Source organism: Pseudorca crassidens, chromosome 7 (genome assembly GCF_039906515.1).
Source record: "Pseudorca crassidens isolate mPseCra1 chromosome 7, mPseCra1.hap1, whole genome shotgun sequence".
In the NCBI taxonomy this organism is placed as follows: domain Eukaryota; kingdom Metazoa; phylum Chordata; class Mammalia; order Artiodactyla; family Delphinidae; genus Pseudorca; species Pseudorca crassidens.
The window spans coordinates 32,236,338-32,259,499 of NC_090302.1; the positions used below are offsets into that span (position 1 = coordinate 32,236,338).

At 39.2% G+C, this 23,162-nt stretch overlaps 1 long non-coding RNA gene and 1 pseudogene across 4 annotated transcripts in view; one reads left to right on the forward strand and one right to left on the reverse strand.

The window, feature by feature from the left end:
• Positions 1 to 205: 205 nt before the first annotated feature.
• Positions 206 to 23,162, forward strand: part of LOC137227638 (uncharacterized) — a 619,814-nt gene continuing 596,857 nt past the window's right edge. For 2 of the 4 annotated variants that reach the window (XR_010944939.1, XR_010944941.1), the window contains exons 1-2: positions 206 to 396; positions 21,628 to 21,744. This is a non-coding gene — a long non-coding RNA (uncharacterized lncRNA). The remainder of the gene's footprint in view (positions 397 to 21,627; positions 21,745 to 23,162) is intronic. The other 2 variants (XR_010944942.1, XR_010944940.1) reach the window with 2 other exon arrangements.
• LOC137227634 (transmembrane emp24 domain-containing protein 2 pseudogene) lies at positions 17,092 to 17,822 on the reverse strand (annotated as a pseudogene).

Below are 23,162 nucleotides of genomic sequence, written 5' to 3' on the forward strand. Positions count from 1 at the left end.
CGTGATTGACGCAGGCAATGTTACTAAATTCGGCGGTTGGCCGGGCCCCGCCGCCGCCGCGCGCGGCAGATAGCGGAGTAGGTTCCCCTCGATCACCCCCGCCCCTTCTCCATTCAGAGCAGCTCTCGGCCGGGCCGGGCGGGGCGGGGCGGGGCGGGGCGGGGTGCGCGCGGGGCGGGGCGGGGTGCGCGCGGCCGCGCCGGGATCCGGCCGCACCAAATATAGTCGGGCCTGGCTATTTTTAGCCGGGCCTAGGGCGCCAGCTCGCCGCGTGAGGGGGCGCCCAGACCCCGCGGGGAGTGCGGAGGGGGCGGGGGCGGAGTCGCCATCTTGGACTCGGCTCGACCCAGTCTGGTGACCGGCGACGCTGGGCCGGGCTCGGCCCAGGGGGTCGGGGTGAGTGGGTGTGAGCTGTGGGATAGAGTGGGACGCGCGGGCTGTGACTTGAGCGGACGGCGAGTCAGGGCGCGGCGCCTGCCCTCAGTGGTGGCGCGGGGGAGGGCCCGGGACGCGCGGCCCACGGGGCGTGCGCGGGTGTGGGACGGCGATCCCCGCCAGCCGGCAGGCCCGGCCGTCCAGCCACCCCGCGGCCCGGCCAGCCCCGAGTCGTGTGGGGGCGGAGCCGCCCGCGGCCACCACTTCCTGAGAGCCGGGGATACCCCTCCCGGACGTCACGGAGGAGCCGAGGCGGCGGTGGCGGCCCGGGGCTCATCTTGCACTTGCATCACGGGTGCAGCAGCAGTTGCTCTGCTCCTTTGTGGCTTTTTCCCCTGTTGAGTAACTGCTTTGTTAAATGAAAATACCATGACGGGCCAGTGTGATCACCAGCTCCAGACCTCAAAGAAAGTGAAGCTGTCAGGCAAGAAGAGGGAGACTCCCCTAGCCGGCTGCGATGGTATCTGGTGGGTGGATGTGTAGAGAAGCACTTGACAGTTTCCACGTATTACTTCTTGCCTAACTTTTCACCCCCAAGAAGGTTTAAAAATACTTTTATTTCCATGCTGTAAAAATTTCTTATGTCCTGCACCCCACCCATTCCCCCTTCAATTTGAAATCGCGTGCAGAACTGGAATCACTGAAAAGAACAGTTATTAGGTACAGTTTTTAGGAAACAGAACACCTTTCAGTGAATTTGTTGAGTAAACTACATTTTTAAATGTTAGTATGTAAAAGATCCTTGCCCACTGAAGGTACTTATAAAGCTTCTAGCTAAGTTTGTTTATATGAATTGGGTTTCCTCAGTGACCGTTTCAAACCGGTTTCCTTATTTATGTTACATTAAAAAAAAAATTCCATCCCTGTCTGAATATCTCCAGGTAAAGCATTTCTCCCTTTGACTCTTTGAGTGAATGTGACTTTCTGGACGTTTATGTTGATTATATGCTTCCCTCGCCTCTTTTCCCCCTCCTCTGCCTTTTACGTCCTTTTCTTCCTGGGTATCGGGTCACCAATCTTTGTTCCTTGACTACTGTGAGGCTGAGGGCTGTTGTCTGATTGCACTGAGCCAATCAGCTGGCTTAGTACTCCTCTGGGTAGGAAGCTGGACTGACTGTTGGAGAGGTTCCAGTGGTCACCGATAAGTGGCAACATTTTTGCACTCAAATGGAAAGTCATGGAAGCAGAGACAAGGCTCTCTTACAAACTGGGACACCATCCTCTGCTTAAACCTAGGGCTGTAGTCATATGCAGTTCTTTAGGTGACCTCAAACCAAGTGAATCGTTCTCTTTTTCAAATTAATATCTATTGTTCTATACTGTTTCAAAAGTCTGATTTACTAAAAGTCAGGCATAATTTTCTGTAAGGCTTATGTAATATGACCATTTCAGTAATATAAAATACCTTTTTGATGACAAATGAAACAATACTTTATAATTAAATCTCTTCTTTTGGGAAATCAAATAGAATAAGACTATCTTAATCTGTGAAATGTGGAAAACTTAACCTGGTTTGGTCCTTTTTCTAGAAGAGGGACATTCATGTGTGGCCTAGTTTACACCCAAAGCAAAGAAAGCAGTTAGTTTCTGCTTTCATGATACTTATGGCAGCCAATCTGTTAAAAATTCTTTCTATGAAGTAACTATTACAGATTCACTTGATAATTATCTTTCATTTTGTTTTGGTTTTGTAGGTGTAGTCTGTCTGCAAGAAAGAAAGTGCTCTTTCTCTTGGAAAATAAAATATAAATTTGGGGGAAATTTATTGTGTGTGATATAAAGCAGTTACTTTAACAAAATGGGATTTAGAATTGCTTTAAAGACTCTTCTGATTAATCACTGACATAAATCTTGTTGATTTTGCTAATATGTAAAGAATGATGATGAGTCTTGCTGATACAAAAATTGGGTGAGGAAAGGTGAAATGAAAATTCCAAGCCAGAAGTTGTTACCTAAGGTGAAGATAGGAAAGAAAATTAAAAGACTTGTGTGTAAGTCCATGTTTTCCTGAATCACTATAGAAGTTCTATACTACATTTAAGATATGTATATAAAATTTGGTAGCTTGGGCTGACATTGACTTATACACTTAAATTACTGGGCTTAGGAACATGGGACAATGGTAGTAGTTTTCTGTCTGACCTACCTGCATACTATCCCTTCCTTATCAATTCTATCATTGCCAGATTATTCTTCCTAAAATACGGCTTTTGTTATATCACTCCTGGGCTCAAAAGTCTTCAGCAGCTGGATATGTCTCCAAAATAAAACCCCAAAGCCTCCACATCCTGGCCTCTTTATTTCCACAGAATTTTCCTATCCTAGTCAAACTGTTATCCTCACTTTTCTTCAGACATCCTTTTACCCTTCCACATTTGTTCATAGTTTTCCTTTTTATGGCATTCCCTTCTCTGCTTATTGAAATCTTACCCTTCCTCTAAAACTAGTTCAAGAAATGAACCCAGATTGTGCTTTAGTCTTTCATAAAGTCCTTATTTTACTGCCTTCTTTTTGTGCTCTTGTGTCCACAGCTTATTGCCCTGTTGAACTATAAGCTTCAAAAGCATGTCTCACATATCTTTGAAATTTCTGTGGCACCTAAGTTTAACAGAGATAGTAAATATCCATAAAATATTTCCCATCTAAATTTGAATATGAAGGAGAACAGGCATAATATAAGTTAACCAGTTATATGGATTAGGATATTTTTGACATGAGTGGTTTGTTTTCTTTACCTCAACTTTTAACACTCCTGATTGAGTATAGTGCCCACCACAAGCCCAGCCAGCCACATGGTGATACAAGGAAATTGCAACTTGGCTTGTACCTATTATAGCCGTGTAGGAAGATTTGCTATGATTTTTTTTTTTTCCCTGACAGACTTTTGGTTTGACTTTTCTACAGTCTTTCCCCCTCTATGTGTACTTTCACTTATGCTGCTTCCTCTCAATGAAGAATGGGATGCTGTAGGCTAGGAAATGTTAATATCAACTTCTTTTGGGAAAATTTCTTAAGGTTTAAAAAATTGAGAACCATGGCACCTATGTATAACCAGTTCAACACATAAATTCTTGAGTTTCTTATCCTTTCTAAGATATGTTTAAATAGATTTGTATAACACTACGTATATGCAGAAGTAAACTAGGCAAAGAGATTTTGGAATTATGATTTCTTAGAAGTTTTAGAAAAAGGCTCATGTGAATTAGAATATTAATATTTAACAAGGAAAAAGTAAATAATAGATCAGGAAAGACTTTCTGTGTTACAGAAAATTTTAGAAAAGAGTAAAAACCAGAGAAGGAAAGATTACTTAATAGTATAAGTGCTAATATTATTTTTTAATCTCATTAAATAATATTTTTCTATCCATTAATAAATAACAGGACAGGCTTGCAATCTGGTTAAAAAGATAGTTTATTTCTTAGTCCTGTTTCCCCCAGTCGTTGGTAAACTCTGGAAGGCCACAGTGATTTGGGAGAGAAAAGTTATTACGCATGTGTGATAAATTCAGGATATTATTTATGCCTATGAAATAAGATCTGCATTTTAGTTAGGGTTGATGGAGCAAGTAAATATCTCTCCACATATAACTACAATGTAGCCCTTTCCTATCACCCAACTCTGGAAAAAAAAAAAATTGCCTCACATGTACAAGATCAGTTCCTTCAGCATATTCTCCAGGAGTGGGATGCTGTATTTTACAGAAAGCACTAGATTGCTTCTCAGAGGCCTGGGGCTGGTTTTGCTGCCATGAAGCTGCCCAACCTTGGGTAAGTTAATTAATCTTTTGCGGGGGGCCTAAATATCATCTGTAAAAGGATAATGTTGGGCTGACTGTATGATCTTTAAGGATCCTTTCAGGTTCTAAAGTTGAATGCTTTTTAAGGCTGGTTAAATGTAAATCATGAGTCAGCTCTGGCCTGGTCTCCTGTCACTACTTGATTGCTGTAGTCAGGAGGTTCAGTAGCTCTTTTGTATACTATACAAATATTTGTATAGTATACAGATTTGTAATTTGTAGTAATATTATATTAAACTTCTTTGGCCTACTTGATAAATAACTGTAGCCACTGAGTGGGATCTTGGTGGCCTGAGAGTGTTAATGTATTGCCAGCATCACAGCCTTGTCTTGTCCAGAAAGTGGAAACAAGCAGAAACCTGGATAGTCCAAAAGTCATTTTATATTTAGCTTTGGAATTTGTTTTTGTTCATTCATTTGAATGTGGATGAGTCACAAATTGACTTCATACAAATTAATAAACTTTCATTGGAATGGATACTGTTGTTTGCTCCTCGTGCTCTTTTCTGATTCTCACTGCATGCTAAGCATGAATCATTTCTTCTTAAATGTAGCAGCTGAGGCAGAACTGTCCTTTTTGCTTTTTCCTAGAAAAGGACTGGTGATGGTGGGCTTGTAAGTCTTTACATCCTTTTAGAGTATAAACAGATAGAGAAAGTGAAATATTGAGAAGGCAGGTCAAAAGGAAAGTACCAAGTAGGTATTAAGTTGGAAATATGTTAGCAAATCAAACAGGAAGAATACAATAAATTCTGTTTGCAAACTTGCTGGTTTGCTGTTGGATACATTTTTATGGATAAATGAGAGCTGACTTTATAGGCATTGGGAAATACCCGAATCTTAACACATTGCAGATTTATGTATTATCTGAGTTAGGTTTGGATAGTAAAAACATGGTTTGTCCATTAATTTAGGGCTACTTTTTAAATGCCTCTTCTACGTATTTAGGTATCTGTTTTCTTACTTAGATCATGTAATTAGTAACTGATTCTAATTTTTTGCCATAATACGTTTTTCATTATTTGTTACTCATGTTTATAGTTCACTACTGGAAAAATTCTTCCCTGATATCTGTTCTGAATTAGTTCTCTTTTCCGGTTATGTTTTCCTGTTTTATCAATTGTAGTGATGAGAATAGAAAGCCATATTTTAAAGATTTATATTGATACTTTTTAAGTTTAGTAAAATTATTAAATTTTACTCATTATTTCTAATTTCTGAAAATGATTGTCTTATTTTAAATTCATGCTAAGTCATTAATTTCACTTTTTAAAAACAACAGGATAACCTGTATACAATTTGAAGTCCATTTACCATAGTTTCATGGCACTTTATAGTTGCAAGTTAACTTTTTAGCGACTTTTTATATTTAAATTTTTTGTGTGTGAGAAGCTTCTATTTATCTCAAAATCCTTTAAAATGCCTTTTTGTTTAAATTATCTTGGACATATTTATTTGGGAGGATGAATTTACTGAGCCCATGGAGCAGTTCTTGGCACAGAATAGGTGCTCTGTAAACATTTGATGAATGAATGAAAGCAGTTTTCAAGAAGCTTTATTCAAAATATTCTATTTTCTTGATCACAACCAGCCTTGTGGCCTTATTAACTTTTCTGAGAGAGTTTCACTCAGGGGTTCAGCATGAGAGAGCAGCAGAGAAGACCTGCTGTACATCACTGTGCTGCTGCTTCTGAACCGCCTGTCTCTCCATTGCGACTAGACTACAGACACATCTAGTTGTCCATATTGAGGGCAGTACCCCTGAGTCACAGCACTCTGTGATATCTGTGTTTGAACTAAAGAATTCAAGTATCCTAAGGAATTATATCACCTTTTGATCCTAAACCTCCTCAAGAGTTAATCTCTGGCTTATCTCTTTATTTCGATGTGGCACTTTTGCTCTGATACTTTCACAAGATGGTGTCCTTCCCTCTTTTCTTTACTGTCTCTACCCTGGGTCTGTACAACCTGTTCATTGGTAAGTTCTTCACTTCTAGTCATCAGATTTCCTATTGTAACCCTCACTTTGCTTTACAGTTCAAGGCCTCTTGTCACTTGTCTACAATCTATCACCCATAGACTGAGGGACATAAATGTAGAATATTATCTAGGAACTCAAATTATATTTTCTAAACATTTAATATATTAAATCTTAAGATTTAACTTTTGAAAAGGTAATGCGTTCACATGATTCAAACAACAAAATGTTCAGAAACAAAAAAGTTTCCCTTCCACTCCTGTCCACCATCTACTCAGTTCCTATCCTCCTAGAGTTTTAAAATGCATACCCAAGCCAATACAAATATAAATTCTGTTTTCCTTTCCTTTTTTATACAAATGGAAGCTTCTGCTTCCATTCTGCCTTTTTCACTCAACAGTGTATCTTGGTGTTCTTTCCATAACAGTGGAAAAATATATGAGGTATATTTCATTTTAACAGTATGTCTTGGAGATCTCTTCCACATCATTGTGTGGCTATAGCATCATTTATTTAATCAGTACCATATTGATAGACATTTGGGAAATTTTCAATCTCTTGCTATTAGAAACAATGCTGCAGTAAATACTTTTGTTACATAGATTATTTCACACTTGTACAAATATATTTGTAGGGTAAATTCCTAAAAGTGGAATTGTGGTCAAAGAGTGTATCTCATAGTGATTTTACAGGTCCTACCCTTCATAGAGGCTGTATAATTTATACCCCCATCAGAAATGTATAAGAGTGCCTGACTACCTGTGTTCTTGCCAACAAAATGCGTTATTGAACTTTTGGATTTTTTCCAATCCAGTGGGTGAAAATTGTTATCTTAGTGTGGTTTTAATTTTTATTTCTTTTTAACAGTGAGTTTGAATATATTTTCATATGTTTAAAAGCCATTTGTATTTCCTTTTCTGTGAAGTATCTCTTATATTCTTTTCTTCTTTTGGGGGGGCGGTCATTTGAAAATCAACTTGTAGCTGATGTTTATAATATGGAGATTTGCCCTCTGTAAAATGAGTTGCATCATCCCCCCCGACCCCAGTTTGTCATTTGTCTTTGCTTATAGTGTTTTGCCATGTAGATTTTCCCTAAAATGTAGTTGAATTTGTCAGTCTTCTCTTTTATGACTTCTGGGTTTTGTGTCATAGTTAGAAAAGCCTGCCCCACTACAAGGTTATAAAAGAATTCTCTCATATTCTACTACTACTTTTTTTTTTTTACTACTACTTTTATGGCTTCTATTTTACACTTAAGTTTTTTGATGCATTTTTCTTAGTGTATGGTGTGAGACATAGGTCCAAATTTAATTATTTTCCAAATGGCTACTCAGTTGCCCCAACACCATTTGTGAATAGTCCCTCTACATTGTTTTGCTTTTTAGTAGAAACAAATTGATTCATCTACCTTGTTTTTTCACACCTTCTTTGCTGTGACTGAATATAAATGCATTTCTCTGTTTTCCTTCCTATAGAATGCCTTCTTTAATGGCACAGATGTCTTTGCCTTCTACCCTGCTACCTCTCTGCTTACCTCAGCAACACCAGCAGCCTGACAGCCAGTTAATATTTGAATGAATACAGGCTGCTCAGAAAGCTCTCCAGGATTTTCCATGGAGCAATAATGGGCTAAAAAGAAATCTTAACTGTAATCAGGTTCCTTTGAAGACTGTTCAAGCCAGAGATGTCTTCTAACTCTCTCTGGCCATGCTAACCAGCTATTCTAGAAGCTGAAACCCACTACCTGGGTCTTTTACTCCTGCGGCAATCCAGTTCAGATTGCTTCTTTCCGTGCAAATTCACATCATCTGCTACCTCTGCTTGTCTGACAATATGGGATATTACCCTCTATAATTTGGGGTGGGGAACCATAATATGCCCAAGAAGTGGTTTGGATTCCCCATCATGCAGTGGCCAGCTCCAGAACCTCATTTACTGGGAAAGTGATTGTGGATGAATGATTTGGGGAACATACATCCTCAATTTGAACTCCAAACAGATTAAGTTTTTCATCTAGGGAACCTGGAGAAAACCCAGCATTGTTCTACCTAGGGGAGAGTGTCCAAGCAGGCAGCTGAAACTGAATTTACTTGATATCCTTACTAGCACTTTCTAAGCTACTTGGGTTAGTTTTATAGCTCCTTGATAGACACTTCCTTCTACTTTGAAACATTGCCCCAGGTGATGTTTCTCTTTCAGACTTGCCTGTTGATTATTATTGAACCTTTTTTTTTTGGGAGGGGTGCTATTTCTTTTCTCTGCATTTAGACTTTCCTCTGATGCTGGTAGTATACTCCGTCCAATACCAATTTGACTTAAAGTTATTTTGGCCAAAATCAATTTTGTCCAAATACAATTTAGTTGAAAGTAAACTGGTCAACTGGACAATTTGGTTAAAACAATTATTTGGTGTGAATATCCTAAGTTATTAATTTTTGAGTAGTGATACTTTTAGTATATTATGGGGTGTTTAAACACTTTTGGTCCATTTTCTAGAGATTTTTCTAATTTTTCTTCTTTTATATTTCAAATTAATTTTCAACTACAAGAGTACTTTGTTGCTTGTGATACCAAAAGGTTAAGACAACCTAGCTGCCCAACAATAGCATACTTGGACAAACTCGATCTTAACTACAAGGCAATAAGAGGTTAATTGGAATAACCAAAACATTGAGGGATGAGATAAAAACATGTTTCCATTATTGTTTTTTTTCCCCTCATTAAAAAGGCAGTGTATGTGCAGTACAGGACAGTCAGAAAAATGTAGATGAGTAGAAGGACAAAAGGAAAAAAAGCCATAAATTAATTTACCCAAGAATAACCACTGTTGTCCTTTTCTGTCTTTTCAAATGCATTTTATACACATAAACTCTGCATACTGTTTGTAATCTGCCATTATTTAAGCATTCTCCAATTATTGATTAATCACCTTTGTCCAGGTTTAGGCTTTGGTTCCTTTCTCCCTTTTGACCTGCAACTGTGGGCCAGTCCACTTTAATTGGGAATAGATTGCCATTCTCTTTTTCTTTCTGTCCCTGAAGGCTGCTGAGATCCACAACTAGCCTGGGCCCCAAAGACACCCCCCCTGCTTTATTTAAGTGAGACAGTTTGTAAATTAAGCCATTCTGCCAACCCTTTCTATATATTTACAAAAGGGTCCCTGTGGAACGCTCTGATTATCTATAGAATAATTTTTGGAGTTCATACTTGATGTATATTATGTGTATAAATATATAAATTAGATGGGAATAATAAAGAGAGGGTAGGAATTAGATTGGCTCCTGACTAAAATAAAAATAAGGCAGAGAGATCCATTGTCATTGGAGGGAAATTATTTAAATAGATTTTCTCTACATCAGAGTTGGCAGATATGTGCTATGTGTTGTGCGCAAACCTGAGTACATGGTAGACATCACTAATCAGTCATGGCACTATTACTTATTGGATCCAAACTCATCTTTGGATCTTTCTTGAAATGGGATTCTAAGTAGCTGTACCTATTGGAGTTGCTGTGACAAACCTATTTACCATTCTTGCTCTAAAATATTGCATTAAAGTTTTTTTTTTTTTAAATAGTGGATTGGCCAAGAAAATTGTAATAAAATGTTTTATAACTGATAAAAAAGTTTATGATGGCAAATATGGAATGTCAGCAAAGAGTAATTATCTAAATTTTGGGCAAAGCACATGCCTCATCATTAAAATCTTGGAAGCAACATAATAAATTATAGGTTTGTTATGGAGTGAAAACAATGTCACAATAATACTCAACATTATAACTTGCCCATGGTATGGTCATAGTGATTGACTACCCAGCATTAATTCTACCCTAGATGATGAGTCTAAGCAGTCATGGTTAATCCCATTTCCTCTGCTAATGAAGGGTTAGGAATGGCCTGTAACCTATTTTGGCCAATGAGATGTGAAGGGAAGCCTGGTGGAGGGCCGGGGTGCTTCTGGGAAAGGTTTTCTTGACCCTAAAAAGAGATAAAAGAAAGAGATGGTGCCTCTTCTTCCTCTGATGCTGTTATGTCTGAATATGATAGCTAGAAAAGCTCAAGACATCTTAGGGTAATGAGAGAAACTAGCTTTGGAGGAAGCTGATCTAGAAGATGGCAGAACAGAGAGAGGAAACCTGAGCTCTTGATGACCTTACTGAACTTCTGATTGTATTGTACTTGGTCTGCCTTACCTCTGAACTTCCAGGTCTGTGAGATAACACAGTTCCTTATTGTGTAAGCCAGCATTATCTGGGATTTTGTCACTTGCAGCGAAAAGCATTCTGAGTGGTATACTCACTTTGTCCCAAGCAGATTCATGTCAAACGGTTTTGATTTTATTATGATAGATTTCCTTTTATTGGGGCTCTTCCCTCCCCTTATGGCTTCAGAAAGTGGGTGCAGATTTTAACTGGCCAATTCTTGTCTCAGTCTTCTCTAAGGGCTTCTGCCCTTAGAGGTTCTTCACAGAAGAACCAGGGTTCTTCACAGAAAGCAGCAAGGAATCAGCCAGCCGCCATCATCTCTTCTGGAGCCTTTTTTAAAAAAAACATTTATTTATTTATTTGGCTGTACCAGGTCCTAGTTGCAGCACATGGGATCTTCGTTGCTACATGCAGGATCTTTAGTTGCAGCATGCGGGCTCTTAGCTGCGGCATGTGGGTTCTAGTTACCTGACCAGGGATCGAACCTGGGCCCCCTGCACTGGGAGCATGGAGTCTTAACCACTGGACCACCAGAGAAGTCCCTCTTCTGGAGCCTTTTGGATCATTTGACTATCTGGTGGTGTGACTGCTTCTTTTTGTCATTCATTTGTTCTTTTCCTGATTCTGATTCCTCGATGCATCTTGGTCCCTGTTCTTGCATACTTAGCATCTTATGCCTGGCCTCAAAATTGTTTAATAGATTTATTTTCATCTCTTCCTTCTCCCCTGAGCCTCTCTTGTCCTTTATCTCTCTCATCTACTCCTGTCTCACTTTGTGAATTTATGGCCAGTGGGGGCTAGTCTAAGACGTGTATAATCTTTGCCAGAAATAATAGTGAGTTAAGTAGTCACACAGCTGTTTGCTCTAGACTGGTATGGCAAAAGTAAGAGTAGGTCAGTCCTCAGTCCATTTTCTCATCTAGTGCCTATAGAACAGGTAGCACCAGAAATGTCTAGGGGTCAGGGCACTTGAGTCTTCATTATGGCTTCACTATTTGCTACCTGAAATCTTGGGCAAGTCACTTAAAGACATAGAGTTTCTTCTTTGGAATTTGTTACTAATTGTTCAATTCTTTTCTGTAGTTTTGTTGTGATTCAAATGAAATAATGTGAACATGGAAAATGAAAAAAAGCCTTTTTCCTGAAAAAGAATAAGCGAGGTTGGTTGCATTTTCTGATTTTTTTCAGATGAACTAATGTCAAAGTCTCTAGAATCAGCTCTGTGTATCTTGTTTGTTAGTAAAAAGGCAATGAAATAGGACATGGGACATAATTGTACAGGTAATCAGGGATTGAAGTTGATATTTTAGTGGTGGCTTACAGCCTGAAATAAAAAGAAAGGGCCACACAGTATGAAGGGGAAATAAAGGTCAGGATGTTGATCTTGAGGCTAATTTCTAGTTGAACCAGAAATTCTGGTAAGCCAAATTAGGCGAAAGAGAAACCAATAGAAGAAACACCCCCCTCTAGTGGCGAGGAGCCAGGTTCTACACTTGGTTGCTAAGATGGGTGACTGGGGAATGGACAGCTTCTTAGGATGTTTTTTGTTTCTTAAGAAGTATTCTGAGGATCCAGAGTTAAAATTCTTAATGAAGATCGTTAGTTCCAGTTTTCATGATCAGGAGGATTAGCACATTTCACAGAATTAGTAGTATTTTGGCAGTCTCACGTGGGATCCGATTGTCTGAAAAATGTAGAGGCTAACGGTTGTTGGAAGAGGTTCGCAGTTTACTTTTATGTAGGTCATTTAGAGACCAGAGAGTTAGGAAACCATTGTTAGTAAATTTCTTATTGATCTGAAGTGATAATAGTAGGTACCTTTATAAACCCATTTGTAGGCAGGTAAAGCCTATATTTAAAGTTATGGATAATGCCATAGAGTAGTATTCATCTGTATTTCTACAAAATAATGGTTGTGGATTTCCTAAGTGTAACTTTTTTTTTTTTTTTGCGGTATGCGGGCCTGTCACCGTTGTGGCCTCTCCCGTTGCGGAGCACAGGCTCAGCGGCCATGGTTCACGGGCCCAGCCACTCCGCGGCATGTGGGATCTTCCCAGACCGGGGCACGGACCCGTGTCCCCTGCATCAGCAGGCGGACTCTCAACCACTGCGCCACCAGGGAAGTCCCCTAAGTGTAACTTTTGATTTGAAATTTTTAGTGATGATCCTGAGAACCAAGTGTTTAATTTACATCTTGGAAGTGATTTAATTTCTACTTATGGAAACGTAGTGAAGCATGTTAAAATAACTTACTGCCCACAATTCAGTGGCTTGGTAGGGACACCTAAAGGACATCTCATCTTAAGGATGTGTGTTATTGATAATAATAATTGCAAGTGATTATTACATTTACAAATCTCAAAAGCCCATTCAAGGTTTTACTGTTTTGAACTTCTGTTTGGGAAAAATTCTTTTAAGTTACTCTGAAGAGACAAAATTTCAAAGAATAAAATGTTTATGGTACTCTGTGTTAGATCTAAGGAAAATTTGAATATCTTTCAATTCTGATATAGAAAAGAATGATTATGGCACAAGAAAATAAAGACTGCATCATCAGAGTACTATTTATTTTTAATGTCAAACTCTTGCACTGAAGGAAAGAAATGTTTTTTTTTTGGTTGTGTTGGGTCTTTGTTGCTGCATGCAGGCTTTCTCTAGTTGCGGCGAGTGGGGGCTACTCTTCGTGGTGGTGCATGGGTTTCTCATTGCGGTGACTTCTCTTGTGGTGGAGCATGGGCCCTAGAGCACGTGGGTTTCAGTAGTTGTGGCGTGTGGGCTCAGTAGTTGTGGCGCACGGGCTCTAGGGCACATGGGCTTCGTTAGTTGTGGCTCACAGGCTCAGTAGTTGTGGATTGCAGGCTCTAGAGCGCAGGCTTAGTAGTTGTGGTGCACAGGCTTAGTTGCTCTGTGGCATGTGGGATCTTCCTGGACCAGGGCTCGAACCCGTGTCCCATGCATTGCCAGGTGGATTCTCAACCACTGCGTCACCAGGAAAGTCCCCTGAAGGAAAGAAATTTGAAGCTTGCAGTAGAACTAGCCTCTCAATAGTTTGGAATATGTTTGATGATGTTTCTTGTGAAGTAAAAATGGAAAAATTCTCTAGAAAATATAAACTCGTACATGGATAAAGTGAGATTATAGAGTTATAAAACTTTTGTGCATAACTTGTGGAATGATATCCTTAGTTTATGGTTATACTTCATAAATATACTTGATTTCAGGAAAGGTGAAACTAGGTCTGGCAGTAGATCAGGATCCACCTATTGGGGAAAACCAGAAAATAGGAGGAAGAGGTTATTAATGATTCATTCTTAGCCAAGAAAAATTCAGTAAGGAATAATTAAGGTCAGCTAGAGAAAGAATTATGATTGTGTTAAGTGAGTTCACAGATATTATTGAAGGCAGATCAGTTAGAACTGATTTGTTAATGTATATGGGGGCAATAAACCAATTAGATGGTCTCTTTTCTAAATAAGTGTGACAGTAGTAGAAGATATATGGAGGGAAGTGAAATGGATAAGGTTAGTGGTAATTAGACCTTCATTAAATCCTAACACTAAAGAGGTACTATGTATATTAGTGATAGTTTAATTCTATAAATAAAATTTAATATTAAAGATTGATATAGGGCTTCCCTGGTGGCGCAGTGGTTGAGAGTCCGCCTGCCGATGCAGGGGACATGGGTTCGTGCCCCCGTCCAGGAGGATCCCACATGCCGCTGAGCGGCTGGGCCCGTGAGCCATGGCCACTAAGCCTGCGCGTCCGGAGCCTGTGCTCCGCAACGGGAGAGGCCACAACAGTGAGAGACCCGCGTACCAAAAAAAAAAGAAAAAAAGAAAAAAGAAAATTGATATAATGTTGGCATTGCTAAAATTAGACAAGTGCTGATTTATGTAAAGGGTTGCAGCAAGTGGGCTTGAATAAAGAGCCTGGGCTCCAAACCTCATTAAATTCCAGATAAAGTATAAGAATAATAATTCATATTTGTAAAGGATTTTACAGTATTCTGAATGTTTTCACCTATATGATCTCATCTGATTCTTATCAGAACCCTGGGGGATAGCAGCACAGGTTTGATTATCCCTTTTTTTTTTTTTTTTTTTTTGTGGTACGTGGGCTTCTCACTCTTGTGGCCTCTCCCGCTGCGGAGCACAGGCTCCGGACACGCAGGCTCAGCGGCCATGGCTCACGGGCCCAGCCGCTCCACGGCATGTGGGATCTTCCCAGGCCGGGGCACGAACCCGTGTCCCCTGCATCGGCAGGCGGACTCTCAACCACTGCGCCACCAGGGAAGCCCTTGATTATCCCATTTTTACAAATAAGGTCATGGAGGCTCAGAGAGGCTAACCAACTTACTAAAGAACAAATAGGGACTGAATGACAGGAGTGGGACTTCAACCCATGATTCCTTACCAAAATGCCTTTGTTCACTGTATTAGCTTCCTATGGTTGCTGTAACAAATTGCCACAAATTGGGTGGCATAAACAACAGATATTTATTCTCTCATGGCTCTGGAGGCCAGAAGTCTGAAATCAAGGTGTTGTCAGGGCTTCACTCCCTCTGGAGGCTCTAGGGGAGAATTCATTCTTTGCCTCTTTCACCTTCTGATGGCTGTTGGCACTCCTTGGTTTATGGTCACCTCACTCCAGTCTCTGCCTTTGTGGTCACATAGCCTCCTCCTTCTCTATTCTGTGTCTTTTCCTCTTATGTCTGTCTCAAATCTCTCTTTGCCTTTCTCTTATAAGGACTGATTCTTATAAGGACTGACTTTAATACTCCACTTGTTATTGGATTTAGGACCCACCTAGTAAGCCAGGATGATTTCCTCATCTCAAGATCTTTAATTACACCTGCAAAGACTCTTTATTCAAATAAGGTAACATTCACAGTTTCCAGGCATTAGGACATGTACCTATCTTTTCAGGGACCACCAATTCAACCCACTGTATTCATTGTATGCCATTTAATTTAATATCTTCCTTTTGGATTGAAGAAATAATCTTCTGTCTGAAGGTGGGCAAATGGGCTAGGGAATTTTTAGCTAGTATACAAAGAGGAACATTTAAAATATTTCTGGTTGGTGTTAAGTGCTTAGTAACTAGAGTTGAACTGATTAACACGAGTTCCACCAAATCGTTATGCTAGCTTTGCATTTGCAGAACTATAAAAAAAGGGACTAAATTAAGTTAAAGTAGCATATGACTATTCATGATTAACAATATTAAAAGTTAGCTTTTTTTGTTTCTTGTGTAATTGGACTAAAAGGTGTGTGTGTATGTTTTGGTAATGGCTTAAATCAGTAGGATAGGTTTCTTACCTTACGTGGGCATTCTCATTTGGGTCATATAAGTCAAGATCCATATATGTAAACTCTTTTTTTTTTAGAGAATTGTTTATTTACTGAACCTGGGGCAGATTAGATACACAACCAATTGTAAATTTACATCTTTTAACTCAATTTTGAAGTGTTTTCACACGCGCACACAAACTGGAATGCAGCAGTTGTCCTAAGGTAAAACACAGTCACCTGAAACTGTTGCAAGTATTTTCACCCAAGGTTGAAAAATTGTTTATCCTGAACATGAAAACCTGTAACAAATTTAAATTAATGATATAAAACTCATTACTTGTAGTTTTCCCCTTGCAAAGATCCAAAAAAAAAAAAAAGCGCAAGTAACTAATATACATCGGTCACAACATAATTCTGGATCATCCCCACACCAAAACTAGATGCTCTTTTAATTTTAAACCCATCATCAGAGAAAGTCATTTCGTTTTATACAAAACAAAATTCAAAAGAAAAGAAAGACCCAAGTAAAACAAGAAAGAAAGAAAAACAAAAAATAGAAAGACCCAAGAAAAACAAAAACAAAAACCCTAGTACTGACAGTGATGTTCAGTACCCTAATTAAACAGTGACCAAAATGCCACTGATCAAAAATGAAATAGTGGCTGTATATCACTGCAAAGAAATCCAAGAGGCTTTAGCCCTTTAGCATTAGAAATCCAGATTTTTTCCTAGTACTGAATGCATACCTCCTACGTGCCAAGAGTGGAGAAGTGGATGTGCCAGCACAGAAAGAAAAAGAGCTACCGTTCGCTGAAACACCTAGAGAATTGGTTTTAATAGAGACTTCTTACACGGTTAGGCAGAAACCAAAAAATGGTTATTAGCTGCTTGTGTCAACAATTTTAACTGGAGGTGACTGAGTTCTAAGGTTCAGAGTAAAACTTTAGCGGGAGGAAAGGTTGTTGGTTAAAGACTTATCTTTAATGCAAAAACAAGGTAGACAAAGTATGAAAATACCACCTGGTAGCGTCCTCTAAGTCACAGGGCTCTGCCATTTTCGGCTGGACAGAAAATGTCAAGATTCAGATTGTTGTTTCTCAAAGATTCAACAAAATGAATCTTTAATGACTTGAACTGCAGGATTAGGGATCCCAAGAATGCAGTCATTTTAGTAAAGTGCTATCAGTAAAGTACTATCCTGAACAAACTGTATTTTATTATGAAAGCAAAAGGAAAGAAGATATAATAAGGACTATACACCTATATTCAAATTACAGCGTCTGAGTTCTGGAAAGACCTGTATAATGGAGGAAGAATTCAAATACGAAATTATGCCAATCAAATTTTCACTATAATTTTCCTGAAAAAGTGTTTTTCCCCAATATCTATTAATCACAAAGAAACATAAGCTGTGAATGTACAGTTCAGAAAATAAAAACATAGAAACTAATGACATTATTATGCCCAAGATATTTGGTAAACAGTGAATTATGAGTTTGGGACCATCAGGAAAAGGCTTTTTAAACAACCCTCCGGACTACAAAAAATCTCTTCAGGTAGTAGATCCGTCCCAATGTCATGGCAACTAGAACAAGAGCTTCAAAGAAGGACCAAAGGACCACTCTGCTGTTTGTGCTGTCATTGACTGCTCTGTGTATTCTCTCCCGAACTTCCATGTATAGGAATGCTTTACAGCTGTCATTGCCACTGTGAGCTCATTAATCATTTCTACCAGCTTGTTCTGGTGAGCTTCTGTTTCCATGTCTTGTCCTTTTGGGGCCTCCCCAATATCAACGGTGAACATCACTATCTTTGGAGTCATGTTGGACATTCTATTGCTAAAACAAAACTTATATGTTCCATCCATGGGAGCAGCAAATGTGTATTTCCAACTGGACTCCCAGTCTCCTTTATAAATTCATTTATTATTAGGCCCTGTAATCTCCATGTCGATGTCCAGGAAGCTGCCCTCAGCCACCTCGAAGATGAGGCCCATCTTGGTGCCCAAGGTGACCTGCTCAAAGAAGCACTCCTCGGCCTGTGCGTCGATGCTGACAAAGTAGCCCGAGGCTGTGGCCACGAGGGCGGCCAGGAGCTCAGCGAGTGCCACCATGATGGGACTGGGGCTGAAGCCGGGACTGGGGCTGAAGCCGGGACCGGGACTGCATCTCCAGAGCTGCCGTTGCTGCTGCCACTGCTGCCTTCTCCACAATATTGTGGGGGTTTTTTTTCACATTTTTTTTTAATTAAAAAAATTTTATACAGCAGGTTCTTATTAGTTATCTATTTTATACATATTAGTGTATATATGTGAATCCCAATCTCCCAATTCATCCCCCCCGCCCACACTTTCCCCCCTTGGTGTCCATACGTTTGTTCTCTACATCTGTGTCTCTATTTCTGCCCTGCACACTGGTTCATCTGTACCATTTTTCTAGATACCACATATATGCGTTAATATACGATATTTGCTTTTCTCTTTCTGACTAACTTCACTCTGTATGACAGTCTCTAGGGCCATCCACGTCTCTGCAAATGACACAATTTCATTCCTTTTTATGGCTGGGTAATATTCAATCATATATAGGTACCACATCTTCTTCATCCATTCCTCTGTCGATGGGCATTTAGGTTGCTTCAAAAGTAAATGGACTGGCTATTGTAAATAGTGCTGCAATGAACATTGGGGTGCATGTATCTTTTTGAATTATGGTTTTCTCTGGGTATATGCCCAGTAGTGGGATTGCTGGGTCATATGGTAATTCTATTTTTAGTTTTTTAAGGAACCTCCATACTGTTCTCCATAGTGGCTGTATCGATTTACATTCCCACCAACAGTGCAAGAGGGTTCCCTTTTCTCCACACCCTCTCCAGCATTTGTTGTTTGTAGATTTTCTTATGATGCCCATTCTAACTGGTGTGAGGTGATACCTCATTGTACTTTTGATTTGTATTTCTCTAATGATTAGTGATGTTGAGCAGCTTTTCATGTGCTTCTTGGCCATCTGTATGTCTTCTTTGGAGAAATGTCTATTTAGGTCTTCTGCCCATTTTTTCATTGGGTTGTTTGTTTTTTAATATTGAGCTGCATGAGCTGTTTATATATTTTGGAGATTAACCCTTGGTCCGATGATTTGTTTGCAAATATTTTCTCCCATTCTGAGGGTTGTCTTATCGTTTTGTTTATAGCTTTCTTTGCTGTGCAAAAGCTTTGAAGTTTCATTAGGTCCCATTTGTTTATTTTTGTTTGTATTTCCATTACTCTAGGAGGTGGATCAAAAAAGATCTTGCTGTGATTTATGTCAAAGAGAGTTCTCCCTATGTTTTCCTCTAAGAGTTTGATAGTTTCTGGTCTTACATTTAGGTCTTTACTCCATTTTGAGTTTATTTTTGTGTCTGGTGTTAGGGAGTGTTCTAATTTCATTCTTTTACATGTAGCTGTCCAGTTTTCCCAGCACCACTAATTGAAGAGACTGTCTTTTCTCCATTGTATATCCTGGCCTCCTTTGTCATAGATTAGTTGACCACAGGTGCGTGGGTTTATCTCTGGGCTTTCTGTCCTGTTCCATTGATCTATATTTCTGTCTTTGTGTCAGTACCATATTGTCTTGATTACTGTAGCTTTGTAGTATAGTCTGAAGTCAGGGAGTCTGATTCCTCCAGCTCCTTTTTTTCCCTCAAGACTGCTTTGGCTATTCAGGGTCCTTTGTGTCTCCATACAGATTTTAAGATTTTTTGTTCTAGTTCTGTAAAAAATGCCTCTGGTAATTTGATAGGGATTGCACTGAATCTGTAGATTACTTCAGTAGTATAGTCATTTTCACAACATTGATTCTTCTAATCCAAGAACATAGTATATCTCTCCATCTGTTCGTGTCATCTTTGATTTCTTTCATCAGTGTCTTATAATTTTCTGAGTACAGGTCTTTTACCTCCTTAGGTAGGTTTATTCCTAGGCATTTTATTCATTTTGTTGCAATGGTGAGTGGGATTGTTTCCTTAATTTCTCTTTCTGATCTTTCATTGTTAGTGTATAGGAATGCAAGAGATTTCTGTGCATTAATTTTGTATCCTGCAACTTTACCAAATACATTGATTAGCTCTAGTAGTTTTCTGGTGGCATCTTTAGGATTCTCTATGCATGGTATCATGTCATCTGCAAACAGTGACAGTTTTACTTCTTTTCCAATTTGTATTCCTTTTATTTCTTTTTCTTCCCTGTTTGCCATGGCTAGAACTTCCAAAACTATGTTGAATAATAGTGGTGAGAGTGGACATCCTTGTCTTTTTCCTGATATTTGAGGAAATACTTTCAGTTTTTCACCATTGAGAATGATGTTTGCTGTGGATTTGTCATATATGGCCTTTATTATGTTGAGGTAGGTTCCCTCTATGCCCACTTTCTGGAGAGTTTTTGTAATAAATGGGTGTTGAATTTTGTCAAAAGCTTTTTCTGCATCTATTGAGATGATCATATGGTTTTTATTCTTCAATTTGTTAATATGGTGTAGCACATTGATTGATTTGCATATATTGAAGAATCCTTGCATCTCTGGGATAAATCCCACTTGATCATGGTGTACGATCTTTTTACTGTGCTGTTGGATTCTGTTTGCTATTATTTTGTTGAGGATTTTTGCATCTATATTTATCAGTGTTATTGGTCTGTAATTTTCTTTTTTTGTAGTATCTCTGGTTTTGGTATCAGGGTGATGGTGGCCTCGTAGAATGAGTTTGGGACTGTTCCTTCCTCTGCAATTTTTTGGAAGAGTTTGAGAAGGATGGGTGTTAGCTGTTCTCTAAATGTTTGATAGAATTCACCTGTGAAGCCATCTGGTCCTGGACTTTGTTTGTTGGCAGATTTAATCACAGTTTCAATTTCATTACTTGTGATTGGTCTGTTCATATTTTCTATTTCTTCTTGTTTTTTTAATTAAAAAAATTTTTTTGGCTCTGTTGGGTCTTTGTTGCTCCGTGCAGGCTTTCTCTAGTTGCAACCAGCGGGGTCTGCTCTTCGTTGTGGCGTGCAGGCTTCTCATTGTGGTGGTTTCTCTTGTTGTGGAGCAAAGGCTCTAGGTGTGTGGGCTTCAGTAGTTGTGGTGCATGGGCTCAGTAGTTGTGGCTCGCAGGCTCTAGAGCTCAGGCTTACTAGCTGTGGCACACGGGCTTAGTTGCCCCACGGCATGTGGGATCTTCCCAGACCAGGGGTCGAACCCACGTCCCCTGCGTTGGCAGGCGGTTTCTTAACTACTGTGCCACCAGGGAAGTTTCCATGTATGTAAACTCTTTAAAGGAAGGGGCTTGGTGTGTCTTGTTCACAGTTAGATCCCCAGTGTAGTTCCTGACACATAGGTGTGCTCAAAGAATTTGCTGAATGAATGAAATAACTTTTTATGACACCCAAATCAGGCAGCCACAAGTCCTATACTGTTTCACTTTTTGTAGAGTCCTGAATAACAGTAATACTGTAGGAGAGTCCTCACTGACTTCGAGAGATTCCACTGTGAGTCCATTTACTTTTGACAGAGGCTACAACTTTTTCTTCTCTGATAATCTTCGCTCTAGGCCAAAAACCTGTTGTCATTGCTTTGTTCACATTAAACAATAATCAGTGAGATTCCTTTCGCCCATCATTTCACTTCTCACTAGCATGGAGCTCAGGTACCACTAGAGGCATTCTGGTGGGCTAGTCCAGCCAGCTCTTCAGGTCATTAGTGCCACACATTAAGCTCTGGGGAGGGGGCAGGCTTTTGTCCTCTCAAAAGTGTGCAGAGTTTTGAGTCTCTGATATAGCTTTCAGTGTTAACAGATAGGAATTGGGTGACTCAAATGATGTGCCAGACCTTCTGTGTGTTATCTCAAATACTGCTTCCAACCAACCTTAGAAGCTAAGTACCATCATCATCCCTGTTTTACAGAAGCGCAAAGAAGTTAAATACTTGACCAACTTCACACCAAGATCTGAACCCAGGTAGTCTTACTTCAGAGCCTACGTTCTTATCCGTGCCCATTGCCAGCCTCGTGCTCCTTCATTTGTAAGTAACCTGTGCTTTCTTTCTGAAAGCTTATATTTTTTCTTTATTCTTAAACTTCAGAAGTTTCATGAGGATATATCTATATGTATGCCTTTTTTCAATTATCCTGACTGGCAATCAGTGAATGCTTTTGTTCTGACAACTCTAGTCTCCTCCTGAGGGTAGTTTTCTTGTATTGTGTGGTTTTTTTTGTTTTTTTTTTAAATTCTGTTGTACTGTGTTTTGATTATTGCTTTCTCCAGTATGGTCTTTGCTCTCCCTCTGGAACTTCTTTTATTTCCGCTTAGGCCTTCTAGGCCTGCCTTCTGTTTCTATTTTTTTTTTTTGTTTTTTTCATTCAGGAATTCCATTTCTTTTTATTTTTGCCCTGGATAGTGTGTTAACTCATTCACTTGCTTTTCCAGATAGCAAATTTGTTCTTCAGAAAGGTCTCTTCTACTTTTTACTTCCTTAATTGAAATTTAAAATTTATAAATCATGTTTAAAGAATTTCCCAGTATATTATTTTGTTCTGGTTATTTTTTGCATTCAATATCATATAAAAATACCATAACCAAGTAAACCCAATTTATTTTAGAAATGTGAGGCTATTTCCACATTAGGAAATATTAATGCAATATCTCACTTTAATAGGTAAAAGGAAAAAATCTTAGGGTCATTTCCACAGACATTGTAAAGGTATTTGATAATCAATACCCATTCTTGATTTAAAAAAAAGAAGAAACAAAAAACAGCTCTTGGTAATCCAGGAAATGAAGGATACTTTCTTAATAGGCATTTTCATACTTAACGTTGAAATACTTAAGCAGCATTTCCCATGTGTATTCCTCTGGACTGTGGATCTGGTGTTTTATATAAAAAGGGGTTTCTTGGTATATTAGTTAGCATAAAGCAAGATATTATAACAAACACCAACATTTTAGAAGCTTAATGCAATAGAAATTTATTTCGCCCTCATGTAATAGTCCAATGTGGATGTTTCTGGTTGATAGACAGTTTTTCTCTATGTGGTGATTCAGGAACTTGGGTTCCTTGCATCATGTGACTCTCTCTTTCCCTAAGGCCTTGAAATCTTCTGTTTCCAGCTGGTAGAAAAGCAAAGAAAGGGTGGAAAATGCATATTCTCTTCTCAGTTTCTGTGGCCTGGATATGACACACATTTCTGTTCACATTCCTTATTCCATTTACCAGACAAGTGACCTCACCTGTCTGTGTGTGGTCAGGGAGGGGAATGGAAAATAGTATCTTGCTGGGCAGCCACAGGTAGGGAATAGCCACAGGTAGGCATTCTCATTTGTAACTGGCAGGAGTAGAAATTAGGACCGTCTGAATGGAGGACACTATGGTAATATCTACGAAATTAAAAATATACATATCCTTTGACCTTAAAACTCCACTTCTAGCAATTTTTCTGCAGA